Consider the following 21,546-nt stretch of genomic DNA (forward strand, 5'->3'; position numbering starts at 1 on the left):
GGAGTGGCTGCTGATGGATACAGGGGTTCTTTGTGGGATGATGAAAGTGTTCTAAAATTGTGGTAATGCTCACAAACTCTAAAGGTGCTAAAAGCCATTGAATTGTGAACTTTAAATGGGTGCGTACGGCATGTGAATTACATCTCAGTAAAGATGTTATTTTCTTTAAAGGTATCATGTCATATGTAGTCTTTTTTGCACTTTGCTTATTTTACCCTCCACTCTATCTCCTGGGAATCACCTCATATCAGTTTATAGAAATGTTTGCTCTTTTTAGTAGCTACTCAGTACTCTGTCGTGTGTGCATAAAGTAGTTTATTCAGCTGTTCTCCTCTTGTTGGACATTTAGGTGGCTTTTGGTCTTTCTCAATTATAAGTGGTGCTGCAATGAATAACCATATATGCATGTTCAGAGCACATCCCTAGAAGTGGGATCAGAGGGGAGGTGCACACATGCAGATACTAGATAACGCCAGTTCTCCCCTGAGCCTGTTCCCTTTCGAATCCCCACCAGCGGTGAATGACTGTGTCTCCATAACCTTGTCAACAGAGTTGATTATCAAGCTTTTCAATTTTTGCCAACATGATGGCTAGAAATTGGCTAGATGATGGCTAGTATCTCATTGTGGTTCAAATTTGCATTTCTCTTATTGGTCAACTTGAGTATCTTTTCATATTTTAAGGGCCATCTTTTTGTGAATTGTCTTTTCATGGGTTTTTTTTTTTTTTTGGCCTGTTTTTCTGTAGGATTTTTGTTCTTCCTCCATTTTAAAAAGCTTTTCGCGTATTAGAAGTATAACCCTTTATTTCTGGTTTCTTGACTTTGTACATATAGTTTTAATTTTATGTGTCCATCTGAGTCCTTTTATTTATTTCACCTGTCTTCCCACCCGTCTTCCCACCCGTCTCCTCTCTGGCAACCGTCACTTCGTTCTCTGTGTTTAAGAGTCTGTGGTTTTGTTTGTCTCTCTTTTTTTTTCTTTGTTTGTTCATTTGTTTCTTTCACTCCACATATGAGTGAAATCATCTGGTATTTGTCTTTCTCTGTCTGACTTACTTCACTTGGCATTGCGCCCTCTAGGTCCATCCACGTTGTTGCAAATGGCAAGATCTCATTCTTCCTCAGGGCTGAGCAATGTTCCATTGTGTATACACCACATCGTCTTTGTCTGTTCATCTGTCGGTGGGCACTTGGGCTTCTTCCGTGTGTCGGCTCTTGTACGTACTGCTGCAGGAAACAAGGGGCAGGTAGCTTTTCACGTTAGGGTGTTCATTTTCTTTGGGCAAATACCCAGTAGTGTAATTACTTTATCATACGGTAGTTCTATTTTTAACTTTTTGAGGAACCTCCATACTGTTTTCCACAGTGGCGACACCAGTGTGCATTCCCACCAGCAGTGCACGAGGGTTCCTTTTCCTCCACATCCTCACCAACACTTCTCATTTCTTGCGTTCTTGATTTTAGCCGTTCTGACAGGTGCGAGGCGACATCTCCTTGTGGTTTTGATCTGCATTTCCCTGATGATGAGTCATGTTGAGCATCTGTTCATGCCTGTTGCCTATGTGTATGTCTTCTTTGGAAAAATGTCTATTCAGGTTGTCCATTTTTTAATCAGATTATTTGGGGGGGTTTTGGTGTTGTGTAAGTTCTTTGTATATTATGGATATTAACCCCTTATCAGATGGATCATTTGCAAATATCTTCTCCCATTCAGTAGGTTGCCTTTTTGTTTTGTTAATGGTTTCTTTCACTGGTAAAGCTTAATTTGGTAGTCCCAATCGTTTAATTTTGCTGTCGTTTCCCTTGCCTTAGCCGACATATCTAGAAAAATGTTTCCAAAAAAAGTTTTTGTTTTTATGTAGACAAATTATTAACTTTTTTTATATCTAGATTTTAAATCATAGCTAGGAAGCCTTTCTCTGTACTCCTGCTAAAGAGGAATTCACCTACATTTTCTCCTAGTACTTTTTTCATATTTTACATTTAGATGTCTGATGCTTTGGAGTTTATTCTCCAACTAGTTTGAGGAACGGATCTAGTCTTTGTCCACATAACTGCCCGGTTGTGCGAACCCCGTTTACTGCAAAGGCTGCCTCGGCCTCAGGGGCTTGAGGTACAGCGCCCTCCCCTGCTGGCTGCGGGCCTCTGTCTGGACTCCGTATGCCACCGCATCTCTGTGTGCGCGCGCTACGCGCTGTTTTAACCAAAGAGGCTTTTCGCTGTGTCTTAGTACTTCTCATGGCTCTTTTCGGTGTGATCTCAGCTATTCTTTTGTGTGTATTTTTACATTTGAACTTTTTGAAGACCGACTCTGCGACGATTTTAAAAGAGCTCCATCCCATCGTGGGGGGATTTCGTTAAATATGTACATTAACTTCAGGAGAACAGACATGTCACTCTTCCAGCTGCTCAAATGCAAGTGTAATTCTGTTCCCTTCCTTCCCACTCTTTGTACTGATGTTTACTACATACACTAATGCCTTTTTCTTTTTTTTTTTTTTGATGTAAAGTTCCATGATTCATTACTTGCGTATAACACCCAGTGCACCACACAACATGTGCCCTCCGTACTACCCATCACCGGCCTAGCCCAGTCCCCCACGCTCTTCCCCTCTGAAGCCCTCAGTTTGTTTCTCAGAGTCCATAGTCTCTTTTGGTTCATTCCCCCTTCTGTTTACCCCCCCCCTTCATTCTTCCCTTCCTTCTCCTACCGATCATATGGTTTCACTCATTTATGGAACATAAGAAGTACTAATGCCTTTTTCTAGGCCCACCTTACAATGCTGTTATTTTTGCCTTAAATATCAGTTGTCTTGTCAGGAAAGCAGAGAAGAAAAATGGTCTTTTATATCTCCTCACATCTTCACCGTTTCCAGTGCTCGTCACTGATTTCTGTAGACCTGAGTTTCCATCTGGTCCCCTTTGATGATTTTGACACGTCCTTACCAAGAGCAAGGGCTATCTTTTCATTTCTTCAGGTCTGCTTTTGTGTTCTAGAAGTGATGGGAGAGGACACGCTTGCCTCGTTTCTGATCTTAAGGGGAAAGCACTCAAGACACTGAGACTGCTTATATTTGTGATCATTTTCTTACGACTCAGTGGGCTGACCTTCAGCTTTACCAGAAGTGTGTAAACCTGCAAGGCTTAAGGTAATTTGTGCGGGAGGGAGTTACTGAATTAGATCTCCGCCCAGGACCACCGTGCTTGCCATCTCGCGTACTGCTAGTCACCCCGCCTGGAGGGATGCTGCAAGATCACTGTAATACTAGATGAAGCAAAACATAATTAGGGATGTAAATCTGCCCAAAGCCCCTTATGTTCTGTAATATGCTGTTCACTCCCAAACTAACGATGTTTTGGTCGTCTCTATTATCTTATTCGTTAATAGAAATCGCAGTGTGTATTCCTTGAGAATTAGTATTGTTTGGGACCTGTGTGTGTATTTCTACTCTCTTTAAAACCAAACTGTTTAAAAGTTTACCATTTGGTTTCAGCCTCTAGAAGTAGGTATGGCTGCCGTGTTTAAGTCAAAGCCTCTTTATTTTGTTCTCTTGCGTTATTTATACGATAGTCTCTAAACAGTATATCCAGTCAGTTCCTAACTAGGTGCTAGATTGATTTTTACTCCTGAATCCTAGAAAGTTCTTGCCAAATATGGACCGTAGTCACTGGCCTATAGGGACTGTGTTTTTTCCTTGTGCCATCAGTGGGAGTGGGTACACATGAGTGTCCTATGTCACCAGTCTGGTTGTGAGGATTGATTTGTTCAATTAGCAGTGAAAGACAAGCTTATCCCTTGAAAGAGACCATGAGAGAGCTAAGATTAGAACAGCGAAGCATTTCAAATGGGCAGAACTTCAACTAAGGTGCCCTCTTGGAGAGAGGTTAGGTTACGTGTTGATGGAAATCCATGCTTGACAATGTCCGATGCTGTACTTTTGCCCTTTTAACAAGAATTGCCCTTAATGTTATAGATAGTAATGTTGTGGAGAATCTCACTGAGATGCCCATACTTAACTTGTTCTGTGAATATTTTACATTTCTCCAATTTATAAAAAATTTTGTAAACCTGATTTTAATGATTACTCTTCCAATAACTGATAATTTTTTAATATCAAGCAAGAATTAGAATGATACGTACGTAGGACACTTTCCAACTATGGTTACTTGTCTTTGTAAGTGGCGAACAGGGAGTGCAGGTGGGGAGTGCAGGTGTTGATGGTCTCTTCTAAAAGACGTCCATGTGTTCCTTCCCTGGAACTTAACAATAGGTTGTGAAGTAGATGATATAAAATCTTGTTTTACAGATGAGGAAGCTAAGAGAGGCTAGTTAACTTTACTAAGGTCACAGAGCGTCTGGCCGTGGAGCTGAGTTTGATGCAGGGCTTTTAACATCAGAAAATTAGGGGTGCCTGGGTGGGGCAGTCGTTGAGTGTCTGCCTTCGGCTCAGGGCCTGATGTTTAAGTCTTTGCTCCATACAGAGTTTATTTTGGTGCTGGGAATTTAGTGGCTTTGGACAGTGGCAGAAGGGATATTACCAGGGCTTAATTATTTTCCAGGATTATTAGAACTTCAGGAAAGCAACCTTTGCTCTCTCAGTCTTGTGAACTGCTGAATTTTAACTTGTGGACGGTTGTTGTCATGGAGAAGTGGGGATGAAAGACATGAGATCTGTGCTACTTAGTGACTTACGAGGACTTTTACAGCACGCAGGCCTAATGCAGGGTCCCATTTCCTTCCTTAAGTTGACTTAGCAGTTTTGTTTTTTTTTAAACGTGGAAAACATGGAGCAGAGAGAGTGTTGACAAAGTACGTTAAACAACATCTTATTTAAAAAAACCTAATCCATGGGTGCACCTGGGTGGCTCAGTCCGGAAGCATCTGACTCTTGGTTTCAGCTCAAGTCATGATCTCAGGGTCGTGAGATCAAGCCCTGCGTTGGGCTCCACACTCAGCTGGAAGTCTCCTTGAGATTCTCCCCCCTCCGTCTCTCTCTGCTCCTCCCCCTTGCTCACGCGTGCTCGCTCTTTCAAACAAGTTAAAATATTTAAAAATAAATAAATAAATAAAACCTAATTGAGTTTGGAAGCAAAATAACTGGCCTTGGCACCCCAGGCTTTCTTCTGAGCTATTCCCAGAGCACACCACGGTTGGCTTTGCAACACCGTGGTGTCTGGGGAGGAAAGCACACGGCTTGGTTTTCCAGCATTCGAAGTCTCAGCTCTGACGAGAGGTCCAGTGAACTTAGTGCCTGGCAGGTGTCCGCGAGCAACTGGACCTGGGTGAGGAGGGCCATGTCCTGGCACCCCCTGTCCTGGTGGTGTCTGCAGTATTGTGATTCTAGACCAGAAGCCGTCCGGATGCCCACGTGGGAAGACATCCCAAGTCCAGGACTGGAAGAGCTGGGTCCTAACCCCTGCTCTGCCGCTCAGTAGTTGTTGGACACCGCAGAGTCAGCCGGCAGATTCAGGCCTCACCTTGTGTGTCTGTAAAATGAGGCGGTTGAGTCAGATACTCGAAAGCCCCTCAGATATCGCAGATCAGCTGTGTGAGGCACCGGCACAGAGGGCCTCCACTTCCTTGGAGCACGTCCCATGTCCTCTTCAGTGCTGGTCTTCCCCGCCCCTGCTGCCGCCCCCTCCTTCTCACATACCAGGAGAGTGGGCACAGGCATGCGCCTGGCTCCCGCGCTGGCCGAGCAGCCCAGGGGAACTGGACCTATCCTTAGGGAACTGAGTGCCTTTACGTTTGCCCTAATTCATTTTCTTTTTGTTAGGGCAGTTGTGTTAGTAAGATCAAGTTTAGCAACTTAATATGTGCCTTCGTGGATATAGGGAGAGTAATTGACATATAAGGAGTGCTGAGAAGCTAGACATACATGTAAGAAAGATCATGTACTTCTGTAGATATAAAGGAAAGATAACATGCTAACTAGTACACTAAACATAAAAAAGAATGTTGTTTCACTGGGGTCCGTACGTTTGGTTGGATTGAATCCAGGAGTGAATTTTATTTTCTTTTTTCCTGCTTTGGAAGAAAGAATTCCTGGAGGAGATTAGTTTGGATTTGACACTGAGCTAATGGGCAGGTTGGGAGGGTGAGACTACAGAAGTTGAGTTCGCATCGAATACATGTCCGATACTGGGCTAGGTGTTTTACATATTATCTCAGTTTGGAAATAGTCCTACAGAATGAGTGTTACTATCCTCATTTTTCCAATGAGAACATTGAAGTCCAGAGAGTTCCAGTAACTTCCCCAAGTTTTCACAGCAAATAAGCAATGAAAAGCAGTGCTTTCTGACTTCAAAGCCTATGTTTTTTATATATATCATGCTGTCTCTTTTTCATTCTCTTAGAATCACTGAAAATATGCAGTATTTTAAAAGATCTTTTATTTGAGAGAGAGAGTGAGCGAGAGAGCATGCGTGGGGGTAGAAGCAGAGGGAGAAGCAGACTCCCGGTTGGGCAGGGAGCCCAGTGCTGGTCTTGGGGCATGACCCTAGGACCCCAGGATCATGACCTGAACCGAAGGCAGATGCTTAACCGACTGAGCCACCCAGGTGCCCCTGAAAATATACAGTCTTAATATTATACATATATTTCCCAAACATGTCTTACATATGATCCCATCTGTGCTTTGAGGAAATATATGTGTGTGTGTATATATACACACAACGTATATTTAAAGAGAGAGAGAGCACCAGTGGGGGGAGAGGGAGAAGCAGGCTCCCCGCTGAGCAAGGAGCCTGAGGTGGGGCTCAAGCCCATGACCCTGGGATCATAACCTGAGCAGAAGGCAGACACTTAACCGACGGAGCCACCCTGGTGCCCCAGAGGAAATTTATATTTAATGACATTATATAATGCCAAAAATAGGTGAGATTAACTGGATCAAGATACTGTATCAATCAAGGTCTTAGTTATAAGCAACAGAAACTGATTTAAGCACATTTAAGCAGAACAGGAATGTATGAGAAATATATTGGGTGGCTCACAGCCTCTCTGGAAGTGCCTGAGAATGGGGTTCAGGCCAGAGGGCCAGGAGAAGGCCTTCAGTTATGTTGCAGAGCTGACCCAGGGAGGGCTTCCTGCCGGTGCTACGAACACTGCAGTTCGTAGGGGCCCACCAGCGTTACCGACCCCGGACACGGAAGTTGGGTGTAGTTGCTGCCTCCCAGCACTAGTAATGGAATCTACACGCTCCCTTACTCTCGTCATTAGTTTTTTTTTTTTTAAAGATTTTATTTATTTATTCGACAGAGATAGAGACAGCCAGCGAGAGAGGGAACACAAGCAGGGGGAGTGGGAGAGGAAGAAGCAGGCTCATAGCGGAGGAGCCCGATGTGGGGCTCGATCCCATAACGCCGGGATCACGCCCTGAGCCGAAGGCAGACGCTTAACCGCTGTGCCACCCAGGCACCCCTCGTCATTAGTTTTTGATCCAAACACTAGAGATGAGTATTCATGATCATTATGGCCCCTCCCCCCCATGTCCAAGAGCAAGAGAATTGAAAAGGGCATACCTGGCATTTTCTCTTTGATGGTAGGAAGAGGGACTCTATGTCAGAAGGAAGGGGATTCAGATCCGGTGACCAAGAGAATGATTAATGACTCCAGTAGGTGACAGTTGCTTTAGCAACTCTGGGGGGTTGTAGGGGGCCGATTGATCATCAAACTATGAGAGAATGCTAAAGATAAACACAACAGACTAAGGCAGAGATTATTTTACCTAAAGTATAAAAGCAAGCACAATTTGGGTTTAAGTAAAATGGGGATGCCTGGGTGGCTCAGTCGGTTACGCCACTGACTCTTGATTTCGGCTCAGGTCATGATCTCAGGGCCCTGGGATCGAGTCCCGCATTGGGCTCTGTGCTCAGTGGGGAGCCTGCTTAAGATCCTCTCCCTCTGCCTTCCCTGCACTTGTGCATGCATGTGTTCTCTCTCTCTCAAATAAAAAAATCTTAAAAAAGTAAAACGATATTAACTTATGGACAAATAAAGTGTTGTAAATATATCCATACAATTGAGTATCTGGCAATAAAAAGAAGTGAGGTACTGACACATGTTACAGCATGGATGAACCTTGAAAACATTATGCTAAGTGAAAGAAGCCAGTCATAAAAGACCACATATTGTTTGATTTTATTTATAAGAAATCTCCAGGGTAGGCAAATTCAAAGGGACAAAAAAGTAGATTAGTGGTTGTATAGGGCTCGGTGTTAGGGAGGAAACAGACTGCTGATGAGTGCAGGTTTCCTTCTGGGATGGTGAAGTGTTCCCGAATTGATCGTGGGGATGGGTTGCACAACTGTGTGAGTGAAGTAAAAACCGTTGAAATGTCCAGTTGAAGTGAGCGAATTGTGTGGCATATGGATGATATCTCAATGAAGCTGTCATTAAAGAAATAAAGTGAAGCAGGAGAATTTAGGGAATGAGGTTCTCAACTGAGGTCAGGAAAGACACCAAAAATATAAATCATGGCTTACCTTATATGCTCTATTTACTTTTGAAATACAGTTTGAGGGACAGGACGCAGACTCCTTCTAGCCCCAACCCTGGGAATCTGTGTGAGGAAGGGAGGAGAGATGTCTCATGGTCCTGTTGATGGGGAAATGGTAGGCTTGTCACTGGTAATTAATAGTTAGCTAGTATTGCCATTTTTGAAATTAAACAATTAGGTGTTAGAATTTGATTTAAAGTTGTCAACTATAGCTGAATGTCAAGTTTTTGACCTTAAGGAAATTACACTACAATTGAAAGAAATATGACACCAAAGTGATATTTTAGGTGACTTATCTGGCTCTGCAGTCAGAATTTTTGTATTAAAATTTTTCAAAAATTGTTTTTCAGAAACTATCCACACTAGAGTTTTTCCACACTAGAGTTGCTGTAATTTCAGACAGTTGAGAACATTTAGACACAATGTAGCTTTGTGGGAGAGGTGACCTTCTGGATCCCAAAGGGTTTCAAGGACTTATTTCCATAGAGCAATTAAAACTGCATAGTCCTAGGAAAGGGTTTAGAAGAAAGGGGGGTTGGGGGGTGAGGGGAAAGGTTCTTAAGTACAGATGCAGATGGTAGGCGAGAATACGTGCAATAATTGTGACCTTGGCTTTCTAGCTGTGAGTTTCAGCAGAGTTGCCGTCAGTTACATTCTCTGTTCTGTGTACTTGTTTGCACATGACTTTCTTCTTGTATGTGAAGAATAACCTAAGTAGAGTGCGAGGATCTTCAGCGCTGTTCAGAGGTGAGTTGGTTTGCATTCTGGGCAGACTTTTTTTTTTTTTTTTTTTTGGAAAGAGGAATTACCTAGGAGAATAGTTTCTCTACAAATCACAAATCTTACTAAATTTTGTATGCCAGCTTGCAAGTTAACAATAGAATAGGCTTTTACTGAAGCAAATAAATATGAACGCTTCGAAGTAATGTTGCATTTTCCAGAGGGAACTGTATCTCAGCACATGAATGAAGTAGATTAAACACACTAGCAAGATGTTTGGGTCCCTCCAGCTGTTTCTAGTTTTGATGTTATATGTTTTCCGGATCTGTAGGGAAAAGTCAGTTTAGGCATCAGTAACTGCTACCTGGGTGATGTGAACAGTCCAAAGAATCACATTGGAAAAGTTCCCTGTTGGGGCACCTGGGGGGCTCAGTCCATTAATCGGTTAAGCGTCCAACTCTTCATTTCCGGCCGAGTCATGAGATGGAGCCCTGTGTGGGCTCTGTGTTCCGTGGGGAGTCTGCTTGAGATTCTCTCCCTCTGCCTCTGCCCCTGCCTCTGCTCTCTTTCTCACCCTCTCTCTCTCTAAAATAAATCTTTAAAAAAGGAGGGAGGGAGGGATGGAGGGAGGAAAGGAGGGAGGCAGGGAAAAGAGGGAAGGAGGGAAGGAGAGAGGGAAGGAAGGAAAAGAAAAGTCCCCTGCCATGTTGTTGCAAGATTGCAGGGTTCTTGTCTCTCGGAGTCCTTGAATCTCACGGACACAAAAGGGTGAAGTGAAAGTTTATTAAGTGAAAGTGAGAGCAGAAAGGAAAGGAAAAGCTCTCTAGAGTGAGAAGGGTCCCAAATGGGTCGCCACAGAGGACTTTTAGGGCCGATCTTTTATTGAAAACTTGACCAGGGAATTTGCGGCCTTGAGATTCTTGCGCTGTCTTGGTTTGAGCAGGGACTGTTGATAACCCCTTAATGACTGACTTCTTCGAGGTTTAGTCATTTTCTGTGATGATAACGTAGCTGCCAAAGAAAAATACTCCCTCAAGTCCTGGGCCAGGTGGTCTGGTCTGTTCCCGTATCTCTTGTTCACTCTGGCTCAGCCTGTTGCCTGCTGGGAGTAGTTTCAGAGCCTGGCAGGGCCCCTACCTCTCCCTGCCTATTCCTTAACCCTTTCCTTACTCAATATCATGTGAACCTCTTCACTGTGTTATCTGAGCAGGGCTGACAAAAGAGGGCTGTTTGTACCACTGCCCCACCTCCCCCAGTGGCCCTAAAACATCTGCTGAATGAAGCACAGCCTCTTTATTTAGGCATTCGACCCCCTGCTCCCTGGTTCCCACCTACATTTCCAGTGTATCACACATAGGTTCATCAGATTGGACTCCTTCCTGATGGTCACCCTTTCCTGCCTCTGTCTGTAACCCTCTAGCATTTCTCCCTTAGCATGTCCTCACCGTCTCCGTCATGCCTCTTGGGCTAAATCATATCCTTCCATCAGGACCATTTCAAATACTATTTTTTTTTAAAGTTTTATTTATTTATTTGACAGAGAGACACAGCCAGCGAGAGAGGGAACACAGGCAGGGGGAGTGGGAGAGGAAGAAGCAGGCTCCCAGCAGAGGAGCCTGATGTGGGGCTTGATCCCATAACGCCAGGATCACGCCCTGAGCCGAAGGCAGACGCTTAACGACTGAGCCACCCGGGCGCCCCTCAAATACTATTTTTAAAATCATGTGAGGGCCCTCTCTTAAGTCCCCTAGAGCTTCAGAACCATAGAAAGCACTTTCTACTTCTTTTTGTGCTGTCATAGTTCTGCCTTGTTTCACAGCTGTTTGTGTTACTGATTGAATTATGTCCCCTCGAAAGATCTATTCAAGTCTTAACACCCACTACTTGTGAATATTACTTTGTTTTTTAATTAGATCTTTGCAAATATAATCAAATTAAGATGAGATCCTACTGGATGAGGGTGGGCCCTAATCCAATGAGTAGTGTCCTTAGAAGAAGAGGGAAATTTGCATAGAGACACAGAGGAGAGAGAGGGAGCTCCATGCGACAGAGGCAGAGATGGGAGCGATGCAGCTAGCAGGTAAGGAACAGCCAGGATTGCCAGTGATACTGGAAGCTGGAAAGAGGCGAGGAAGGATCCTGTCCTGGAGCCTTCAGAGACAGCGTGGCCCTGCAACACCGTCCTATTGAACTTTTCGCCTCCAGAACTGTGAGAGAATATGTTGCTGCTGTTTTAAGCCATCCAGAGTGTGGTACTTTGTTAAGGCAGCTCTTGGAAACTGATACAGTGAGTTTATCGAACCTCTACCTCGGCCGCTGCGGCCGCCCCTCCCCCCACCCCTCTGCCCATTATGCTGTAAATTGGTTAAAAGTTTGGGGTGTAATTTGCTCTTTCATCATCTCTTCAGCACTGATAAGATTCATTCAACTATGTTTTTTAAAAATAAATTAGTTTTTGAGATACAATTCACATACAGTAAAATTCAACCTTTTTAGTTATACAGTTTTATAAACGTATATAGTCTGTGGCTACCGCCACAATATTAAGATACAGAACATTTCCAGCAGTCCAAAGAGTTTCTTTGTATTCCATTGCAATCCCCTCTCTCTCCTCCCAGCCCCTGGCAACCACTGATTTGTGGGTTTTGTCATTTTCAGAAAGTCACATAAATGGGAATTTAGAGCATGTAGCCTTTTGTGTCTTTCACAGCGCCTAATGCATTGGAAATTCATCTATGCTGTTGAATACATCAGTATGCTCCTTTTTACTGCTCATTCAGCTGATTTTTATTGAGTGTTCTTATGTGCTAGCTATTGTGCTAATGCTCTGCAGGTAGAGTAATGAATAAGGTGGGCACCCTAGCTGCCCTCTTGGGGCTTATGGATCAGACAAGTACAAAAAGAGAGAATATCTTTAGCACCTTAATGATGAAAGTGCAGTGTATCATGGGAGCACAGAAAAGGAACATGTAACTTACATTTGAAGGATCATGGAAGCTTCCCAGGGGAACTGATGCTGACCTTGAGAGCTGAGGATGAGTGATTAGGCTGCAAGTAGGTGATGGCAGGGACGAAGGCAGGCTCGTGCCAGCTCATGAGAGTTGATAGTTAAAAATCCAGGAACTTTACAAGCTGGTTGTTGAACCATTGATAACCTGAAATTGGTCATAGTGGGAGTATTTACACCGTTGATATTGCTAAACACATCAAATTGGGAATTTTTTTTTCTTTAGACAGTTTCCTTGCACACCACACTGGATGGACAAGCCTTACAGCCAGGGGAGATAGCTAACAGTGAAAGCAAGAAAGAGCATGGTGTTTCTGAAGTACTGAAATAAATTCGGTAGGGCTTAAGTATGGACTGTTGAGACTTGAGGGCTGGAGAATTAGTTGCGGTCCAGATTGAACTGGGGGACGTAAGCTGTGTTAATAAGCCATGATGTCATTTTCTTATTTTAATATCTATGTCAGTTCTGACTTGGTTTCAATTGATTGTTTATTGTCCTCATTAGGGAGAATTCTCTTCCTGCTTCTTTGCATAAGGTAGTTTTTGATTGCATGTCAGAAATTGTAAGTCTTACCTTGTTGGGCGTTTCATAATTTTGTATTCCTATAAATCTTAGGTAGTTTTGTTCTGGGCTGCAGTGAAGTTTTACTTGGAAACAGTTTAATCATTTTGATAATGCATTTAAGATTCTTTACATGGGACCAGAGCAATGTTTACTGTGGAATTAATTATTCCTACTGTTGGAGCCAAGACCCTTTGAATTCTCTACCAGAGGCACCATGAATTATTAAATTCTCTAGCCTGACTGGTGGGAACAAGGCGCTGTTCCCCGGCCCTGTTTGAGTACCAGCTAGTACCTGTAATTCTTCTGGCTTATTATTTTCTTGGTCTTGAGCAGTTCCTCACACTTTTGCAGTGATCATGTTCTGCTGAACACTGGAGGGGGACCCTCTCGAGACCTGCAGAGTTCTCTCTCTCAAGCACCCTCCTCCCTGGAATTCTCTCCTGAAGACTGTTTACCTTATTTCCCTGGATTCGTAGTTCCTTGTGCCATCTCAGAGAGGTTGCTGGACTCTGCCTCGTTCCTCACCACCCACCCCACCAGATTCTCCGGTTGTTTCAGGGAGAGGATAAGTTGGGTTCCTGCTACTCCATCTTGGCTGGAAATCGATGTTAAACTTCATCTAATAACAGTGGAGGACAACTGAAAAGAGGTTTAGATGGCTGGCTGGCAGGATCAGATTTGCATTCTTAATCAGTGTGAATGTAACATAGAAACGGATTGTTCGGCCTCCCTGGTGGAGCTGCTGGGGACCTGACAAAACCATGCTGGAGTTAGGTAAACCAGCGGCCCTACCGCAACGGTACTGCAATAATTCAGTTAAGAGATCGTGGTAACGGATTCCAGGAATCATCCATACGGATCGTCAACAATGTATACATGCACGAGATATCTGTGAGGTAGAAAATATGAACCCAAGAGGAACCATAACAATGGGAAAACCAGTAGGTTAAGGTTCAAAGACAACAAATCTATTAAAATCCAGGTCTGATTAATAAAATAAAGGTATTGCCACACAACAGAGGCAGAAAAGGAATGAATTCAGGAGGATGCCCAGCAGAGATCGTGTCTGAACGCCTGAGTATGGATGTGAAAGCCGTGACTCTAAGCCCTTGAGGAAACTTAGAAGAAAACGCTTTCAAGACAGGAACGTTCTCAGATCCTGCTACGCGATAGAGCTGGGGTGTCCAACATGTGGCCTGAGGTTTAGTTCCCAGATACCACCTTTTAGTCACATAGACTGGACGTAACAATGAGCATCTAAGGAAATATCAGTTAGGAAAAATTATGTGGAAAAATGGATAGTTTCATAATCAAGTAAATTAAACGCCATTATGCTGTTTTAGTAAGCGAGAAAACTTACACCTCATATACATGATAAATATGCTTAATAAGAAACCTTCTACTTACTACAATTGTGAACATAAGTACAACAGTTATTGATAGGACTTTGGGAAAGAAGTGAATTAAATGTCTTTTTCCCTTTAGTAGACATATTAACAGTAGAGTATAAATTTCAAGAGAGCAGGGACTTTGTTTCACCTTCTGTAATCTCCAGCTTCTAGTCTGGCCGATAGGTACTTAATAAATACATGTGCAAAAGTGGGTGAGCACATTGTAGGCGGACTTTAAATCGGATTCGGTAGGTCAGTAGAGCAACATGCAGAAATCGTGTCAAATTATACTTTATCCTTGGGCCCGGTAATTCCAGTTTCCAGAAATATAGGTCATAGGTTAAGAATCAAAAACGCCAAAACCATAGCATTATGCTGAAGTGTGAACCTCGAAGAATTAGCTATAGGATGGAATTTGACAGATTTTTTTTTTTTTTTAAATGGGGAATAAACCCCATCACCCCAACCACGTGTGCTGGTTCACTTTTCGTTGGGTTTTTGGTCTTAGCTGTCAGTGGAAGGAAAGCAGCTCGTCGCTTGCCTGCAGTCTTCCCGAGTGGAAGCTCTCAGCAGGAGAGGGAGGTGAGATCCTGAGAGAGGCCTGTCAGGCCTTCGTGTTCTGTGAGCACCGTCTCCAGAGCGCGCTCCCCTGGAGATGCGACGGGACTCGGCAGCTCCTTCCCAGCCCCCCACGTGTAGGAGCTGGGGAAGAGCTATTTAAAATTCTTGGCTTCAGTGTCGTTCCTTCCTGCCACTCTTTTCTGTTTGACAGACCTCGAGGAGGAGCTTGCTCTCGCCGAAGGAGCACTGCGATCGTACTCCGGCTGCTCCGGTGGCGGAGCGCACGTTGGCCGAGAGCCGCAGGTCGCTCAGAGAGGGGCAGGTGCAGGCCCGCCTCTGCCTGCTGTTCCAGGACCGCTCCGGCCACTTCTGTTTTCCCAGCAGCAGTGACCACAGTTTCTGTTCAGGAAAGAGAAAGCACAAAAGGGACAAGTTTCAAAAGAATTTATGTGAAGTCATTATGTGTTGCAAAAAATAGTTTAAAAGCAGAAAATTCCCGGGGAGATACTGCTTTCTCGTACAGGCAAGGCTGCTTTGTATGACTCTCCTCCAGTATGTTAACTTCCCCTGGGGCTCGACTTCTGAAACTTGCTTACTCGTAGCAAGAGGAATATTTTATTTTATTTATTTATTTATTTATTTTTTAAATGTTTTTTTTATTATATTATGTTAGTCACCATACAGTACATCCCTGGTTTCCTATGTGAGGCTCGATGACTCATTACTTGCATATAACACCCAGTGCACCATGCAATACGTGCCCTCCTTACTACCCATCACCGGTCTGTCCCAGTCCCCCACCCCCCTCCCCTCTGAGGCCCTCAGTTTGTTTCTCAGAGTCCATAATCTCTCATGCTTCATTCCGCCTTCTGATTACCCCCCCTTTCTTTATCCCTTTCTTCCCCTACCGATCTTCCTAGTTCTTACGTTCCATAGATGAGAGAAACCATATGATAATTGTCTTTCTCTGCTTGACTTATTTCACTTAGCATTATCTCCTCCAGTGCCGTCCATGTTGCAGCAAATGTTGAGAACTCGTTCTTTCTGATGGCTGAGTAATATTCCATTGTATATATGGACCACAGCTTCTTAATCCAGTCATCTGTTGAAGGGCAAAAAGATGCCCATTTTTATAGTTTTGTTAATAAAATACATTCTTGATATTTTTATTTAGAAATCTGAAAAATGTTTGAAATATAAAACATAGTCACTAAATATTTGCTGAAAGGTATATTTTCAAGGACGCATAAATTAAAAGCATAATCTTTTCTGAGTATCTGTAAGAGTACATCTTGGGGTGCCGGGGTGGAGCAGTCACTTGAGTGTCTGACTCTTGGTTTTGGCTCGGGTGGTGATCTCAGGGTCGTGGGATCCCTGGGTCAGGCTCCACACTCAGTGCGTAGTCCGCTTGAGTTTTTCTCTCCCTCTTCCCCTCCCCCACCTCAAATAAATCTTAAAAAAAAATGTACATCTTACGTGAGTTACCAGAATAGGAAAAAATAATTCCAAAAATATTTTCTATGGATAATAGACTCTCCAAGATGAACACTATTTAATAAAAATGCCAGCTTGGCTTTTGAAGTACATTTACATTGTTTTTAGGTCCTCACACAATCCTGTGAAGAAAGGCAATGACTCCTAGTTTTGGCCACTCTGGACTCTGCTGTTGTTCAGGTGTGTGAAGCGTCATCTCAAGGCCTTTGTATGTTCTCCCCTCCTCTTGGGTCACTTTTCCCCCAAGAATCTGCAAGCTCCCTTCCTTGCTTCCTTCAGAGCTCTGCAGGACGTTCCCTGCTGGAGAGGCTTCCTCGACCTCTCCATAGTAAACACCAGTCCTCCCTCGCCTTCCTTCCTGGCCCCAGCTGTTGTCACCCTGCTTTGTTCTTCACAGCACTGACCACCCCTTGACACATTACGTATTTGTCTTGTGTGGACAGAGCACAGGCTCCAAGAGGCCGGGGACTTTGTGTTACTCAACACTGTATCGCCCGCACCTGGGACTCCAGAATAGGTGGTCGATAAATGTTGAGCCAGTGTATGAAAGAGGGAGTGAATCTGACAGCTGAGAAAACGGAGTTATCTAAGATGAAACTAGAACCTAGTTGTCCCGACTTTATATCTTCTTCCCATTATATAGTTTGTTTTTACTTTTCAGGGTTGTACAGAAAGAGACTAAACACAGCAGGCTTCAGACTGCTTATCTGAAGGAAGGCCTGCTTGCAAGCTTGGCCCTTGGCTGGTGTCTGGGAACTCGGAATGTGGGAAGATTCTGACTGTTCCCAGAACCCCGATTGTTTTATGGACAGTACAGGGTATGTCGGACACCTGCTTTCCTCTTGCGTGTCTGGAATTTGAAAACAGAGTAGGTAGAGAGTGCCTATGTGATCAGCCCCCAGTGAGAACCCCGGTACCAAGTCTTTAATGAGCCTTCCCTGCTAGATAACATTTTACATGCATTGTCCTATCTCACTGTTGGAGGAATCAAGCACATCCAGTGGGACCCCACTGGGACAGGACTCTCGGGAACTTGGGACTCTGGACTTCCACCCCATGCACCTTTTCTCTAGCCTGATTTTGCTTTGTGCCTTTTGCTGTAATAAATCCTACCTACAGCTCAACCACGTGTTGAGTCCGTGAAGTCCTTCTAGCGAATGACTGAAACTGGAGGCTGTCCTAGGGCCCCGACCCAGGGGTGTTGCTTACCTCGTTCTTTCGGCTCCAAAGTGCGTCACAGACATTCTTCTGTGTTGGCTACGCAGACCTGTCTCATTCTTTTGAACCGCTGTGTAATATGCTGTATTAGGAATGTGCTGTGAGTCATTCTATTACTGGATATTTAGGGTGATCCTTGGTTTTTCGTTTTTATAAATATTGCTTGCACACGTACATTGAGTCCTAAAAGTAGACTCACTTTAGTCCATTTTGATAGGTGCTGCCCTATCCTTTTTAAAAGGCTGTTCCAGCGTACATTTCCACTAACAATATAAATGCCCCATCTCTGCCCCTTCTTACGAACCCAGTTACTGTTTTAAATTTTTGTGTATAATGGTCAGGAAGTGAAATGGTCTCTGATGGTTGTTTAAACTTGAATTTTCTAACAACGAGCAATTTCGAACATCTCTTCCTTTGTGCTTAATTTGCCTCTTTTGTTCTCAGTTCTGTTCTGTTGAGTGTCTTCTCGGAGCTGGTCTGTAGGCACTCTTGGTATATTAAGGATATCAGCCCTTTCTCTTTTTTATGTTGCTAATATTTTTTATCCAAGTCAGTCTTTTTCTAATCTTAGTGTCTTTTGTCTAACAGAAGTTTTCAGTTTTGAGCAGTAAACTCTGTTAATCTTTTCCTTTACGGATTTTCTGAGTGTCAGGTCTTGCCGTGAAAAGCCCTACTCCATTCTAAGATAGTAAGACTTTCCCTTCTGGTTTGTTGTAGGATTTTTCTTGTTTCTTTTTTTTTACATTTACGATTTAAGTTTATCTGAAATTGTGTGTGTGTAGCAAGAAAAGTGAAGACCTGATGTAAATTTTCTTTTATACAGATAGCCAGTTACCCTACTCATTGGCTTTTATGTTTTTTCCCCCACTACTCTGAAATGACATCTTCATCACATACAAAGTTTTATGCCTGGGTGTCTTTCTAAAGTGTGTACTCTATTTTCCTAGTCCTCTGTCAGGACTATACTGTTTAATGACTATAACTTAATAATCTGGTATTTTGATTTGGTAGGTAGGGTTCATTCTTCCTTGTTATTTAAAAAATGTCAGGAAGGTCTTTGTTCTCAGGCATTTACTCTTGCAGATGAAACAAGAGAATAGTTGACAAATTCTCCCCCTACCCACAGTTGGGATTTTGCTTAGAATTGCTTTGAATATAAGTATTTAGGGAGAATTGACGTCTCCACAGTTTTAAGATTTCATCCAGAACTGTTCTCTTTTTCCATTTATACCTCCCTGCTTTCCACGACTCCGTTCTCGAATTGTACGCTCTAGTAACACAAAAGTGCTGAAGATACCCGCAGTACCGGCATTTTCTCACTTTCTGATTCTGGCTCTGCGTGAAGTGACAGTTTCCTGGCGTTTTGCCCGGCCATCTCTTTGTCAACCTTCAGGTCGGGCATCATCTTATCCGGGAGCCTTCACCTGACACTGCCTGGCCTGAAGTAATGATCCTCCCAACATACACACCGTGCTCCTCTAAGACTTCGTGTCCATCATTGTATGTTGTGTAATTGCTTATGTACGTAACCGTGAACTCATTGAGGGCACCACTGGCCTATATGATGGGACACTTAATACAATCTTCTGGCACTTAATACAGTCCGGTTCTTAGTATGATTTTGTTAAATGAATAAACAAGAATCCTTCTTTATAGTTTTACGCTTTTCTTCATACAAGTCTTGACATTTGTAGGGGTTCTTCTACTCCTTTCCCGCCATTAGCTGGTTGTTTATTGATAGTATGTGGGAAAAGTTACTGATTTTTTCCCCCCCCATTTATCTTGTCATCAGTCGTCTACTGAATTTCCCTAGTTTTTCAGGTAGATTCCCTTAGCTGATTTAAATTTCTTGATATTAGGGGCGCCTGGGTGGCACAGCGGTTAAGCGTCTGCCTTCGGCTCAGGGCGTGATCCCGGCGATCTGGGATCGAGCCCCACATCAGGCTCTTCTGCTGTGGGCCTGCTTCTTCCTCTCCCACTCCCCCTGCTTGTGTTCCCTCTCTCGCTGGCTGTCTCTATCTCTGTCAAATAAATAAAATCTTTAAAAAAAAAAATAAATTTCTTGATATTAAAACTTGGAAAGTGGTAGCCAGAAATGAACAGAAGTAAGTTTTAACACATTATTCTCTACTTTAAAAAGTGCTTTCCTATTAAAGGAAGATTAGCTGTTATTTTAGAAGATATTTTGGTTTTCTTATGTATCAAATCAATTAACTATTATCTAAGTAAGACATAAACTAAGTTCAGATTTAGTTACCTTATACTATGTGGATTTTTCCTTCCAGCAAATTGGAACCAAATGACTAAGTACCATTTAAAAAATACACAGTGGTGAGGCAGGTTTGGTTCTATAATATTGACGAGTTACACAGATGAACAAGGTGAACGTGAGGCTGATTAGGTCATTGGAACTATACTGACACATTGACGGGTGAATCTTGAGATTAGTACTTTCCCTCTTACTCCAAATATTTTTTTGTGATGATGAGAAATTTTGTATGGGTATTTGGTATAGAATTACTTTTAAACAAAGAAATTTAATATTTAGTATTTATGTTTTTATCATGATAAAAACAATTTATAATGTGTTTTTTGTTGTTTCACATCATACTCTGAAAAGTACTTTTCAGTTCTTAGAATAATGTCAGTTCTTTCTATAGTCCTTGTAATTTAGGCTCAACACTTGATGATTGGCAATAGATGATTGGTTTTTAAAGGCGATTAATCGGGTAGAATTTCTAACCTTACCCTTTTTGTTTACTCATTCAACATTACAGTAAAAATTTATTACAGTAGAAAGCAAACGTGAGCTTTCAAGCAATCAGTCACAATACTTGGCAATCACCCTTTCAATTTCATTGAACTTCTGTGGTCCTACGGCAGAAGGTGGTTTTCTTTGCTATGATATCTTTCCAAAATTGGTACAGGGAGCTCAGCCTGAGTTCTAGATGAATTAAGTGACATTTTTGGGAGAGCCTTGGCGTGACTTGTCTTTTGGGGGCACGGAGTATCTCAGGATGGAGTCGTATCATCGCCTCTACTTGCTGTTCGGTGATTAGATTTACAATAAATGTCACTAAGCATTTGCCACCTGCCAGTGACTATGGTAAAACAATTTATACGCATAGCTTGTTTACGCCTCATATCCCTGCGAAGCTAGTAACTATTATTCTCCCCATCTGACAGAAAGGAACAGGAGGCATGGAAAGTTCAAACAATCTGAGGGTTTCAGAGGCGAGGGAATGAGGGGATGGGATAGCCCGTTGATGGGTATTAAAGAGGGCACATGTTGTAATGAGCACTGGGTGTTATACGCAAAAAATGAATCATGGGACACAACATCAAAAACGAATGATGTACCATATGGTGACTAACATAACAAAAAAAAAAGTTCAAGGCACTTTTTTTTTTTTTTAAAGATTTTATTTATTTATTTGACAGAGATACAGCCAGCGAGAGAGGGAACACAGCAGGGGGAGTGGGAGAGGAAGAAGCAGGCTCCCAGCGGAGGAGTCCGATGTGGGACTCGATCCCAGACTCCGGGGTTACGCCCTGAGCCGAAGGCAGACGCTTAACGACTGCGCCCCCCAGGTGCCCCCCAAAGCACTTTCTTAAAGACCAACAGCCACTAGATAGTGGGGCCTGGATTCAAACTCAGGGAGTCTGACTTCAGAGCCTCCTCGTTTAACTACTGTACAAGCGCAGCGTGTCATACTTTATTTACCAAAATGAATCTCCTGGGTTAAAAACCCCCGTTTTGTTCCAGTGGCTCACTGTACTTCTTTCCTCTCTCTGAGAGTTGGGTCTGAGAATCTGACCTGGTGTATCCTTCAGGCCGATCTCAGTTTTCCCTTGGCACCCTGAATCACGTCTGAGAAAACCCACTGCTCACCTTTAAAAGTGCCATCGAATATTCACTGACCTAGAATAGTGTCCTTGAATCTGTCAGGTAATCCCTGTTGTTTCTGTAAAACTTTCTAAAATAAAAAAAGATCTTGAAATCTTTATACTTGATGAATTTCCCGTTACAGCCGTGATGTCTAGTTACTTTTACCCCTTGTCACCGGGGGGGGGGGGGGGGGGGGGGG

At 43.2% G+C, this 21,546-nt stretch overlaps 1 protein-coding gene and 1 long non-coding RNA gene across 3 annotated transcripts in view; one reads left to right on the forward strand and one right to left on the reverse strand.

Annotated features, from left to right (window-relative positions):
- AVEN (apoptosis and caspase activation inhibitor) overlaps positions 1–21,546 on the forward strand; it is a 162,218-nt gene that overhangs the window by 119,394 nt on the left and 21,278 nt on the right. The window lies entirely within an intron of this gene.
- Positions 8,176–15,133, reverse strand: LOC121100191. Its single transcript, XR_005831915.1, has 4 exons — positions 14,334–15,133; positions 12,201–12,377; positions 8,489–8,565; positions 8,176–8,392 (listed from the first exon to the last, which is right to left on the reverse strand). It is a non-coding gene; the product is annotated as an uncharacterized LOC121100191 (long non-coding RNA).

The sequence above is a fragment of the Ursus maritimus genome, unplaced genomic scaffold, assembly GCF_017311325.1.
Source record: "Ursus maritimus isolate PB19 unplaced genomic scaffold, ASM1731132v1 scaffold_35, whole genome shotgun sequence".
Lineage (NCBI taxonomy): Eukaryota > Metazoa > Chordata > Mammalia > Carnivora > Ursidae > Ursus > Ursus maritimus.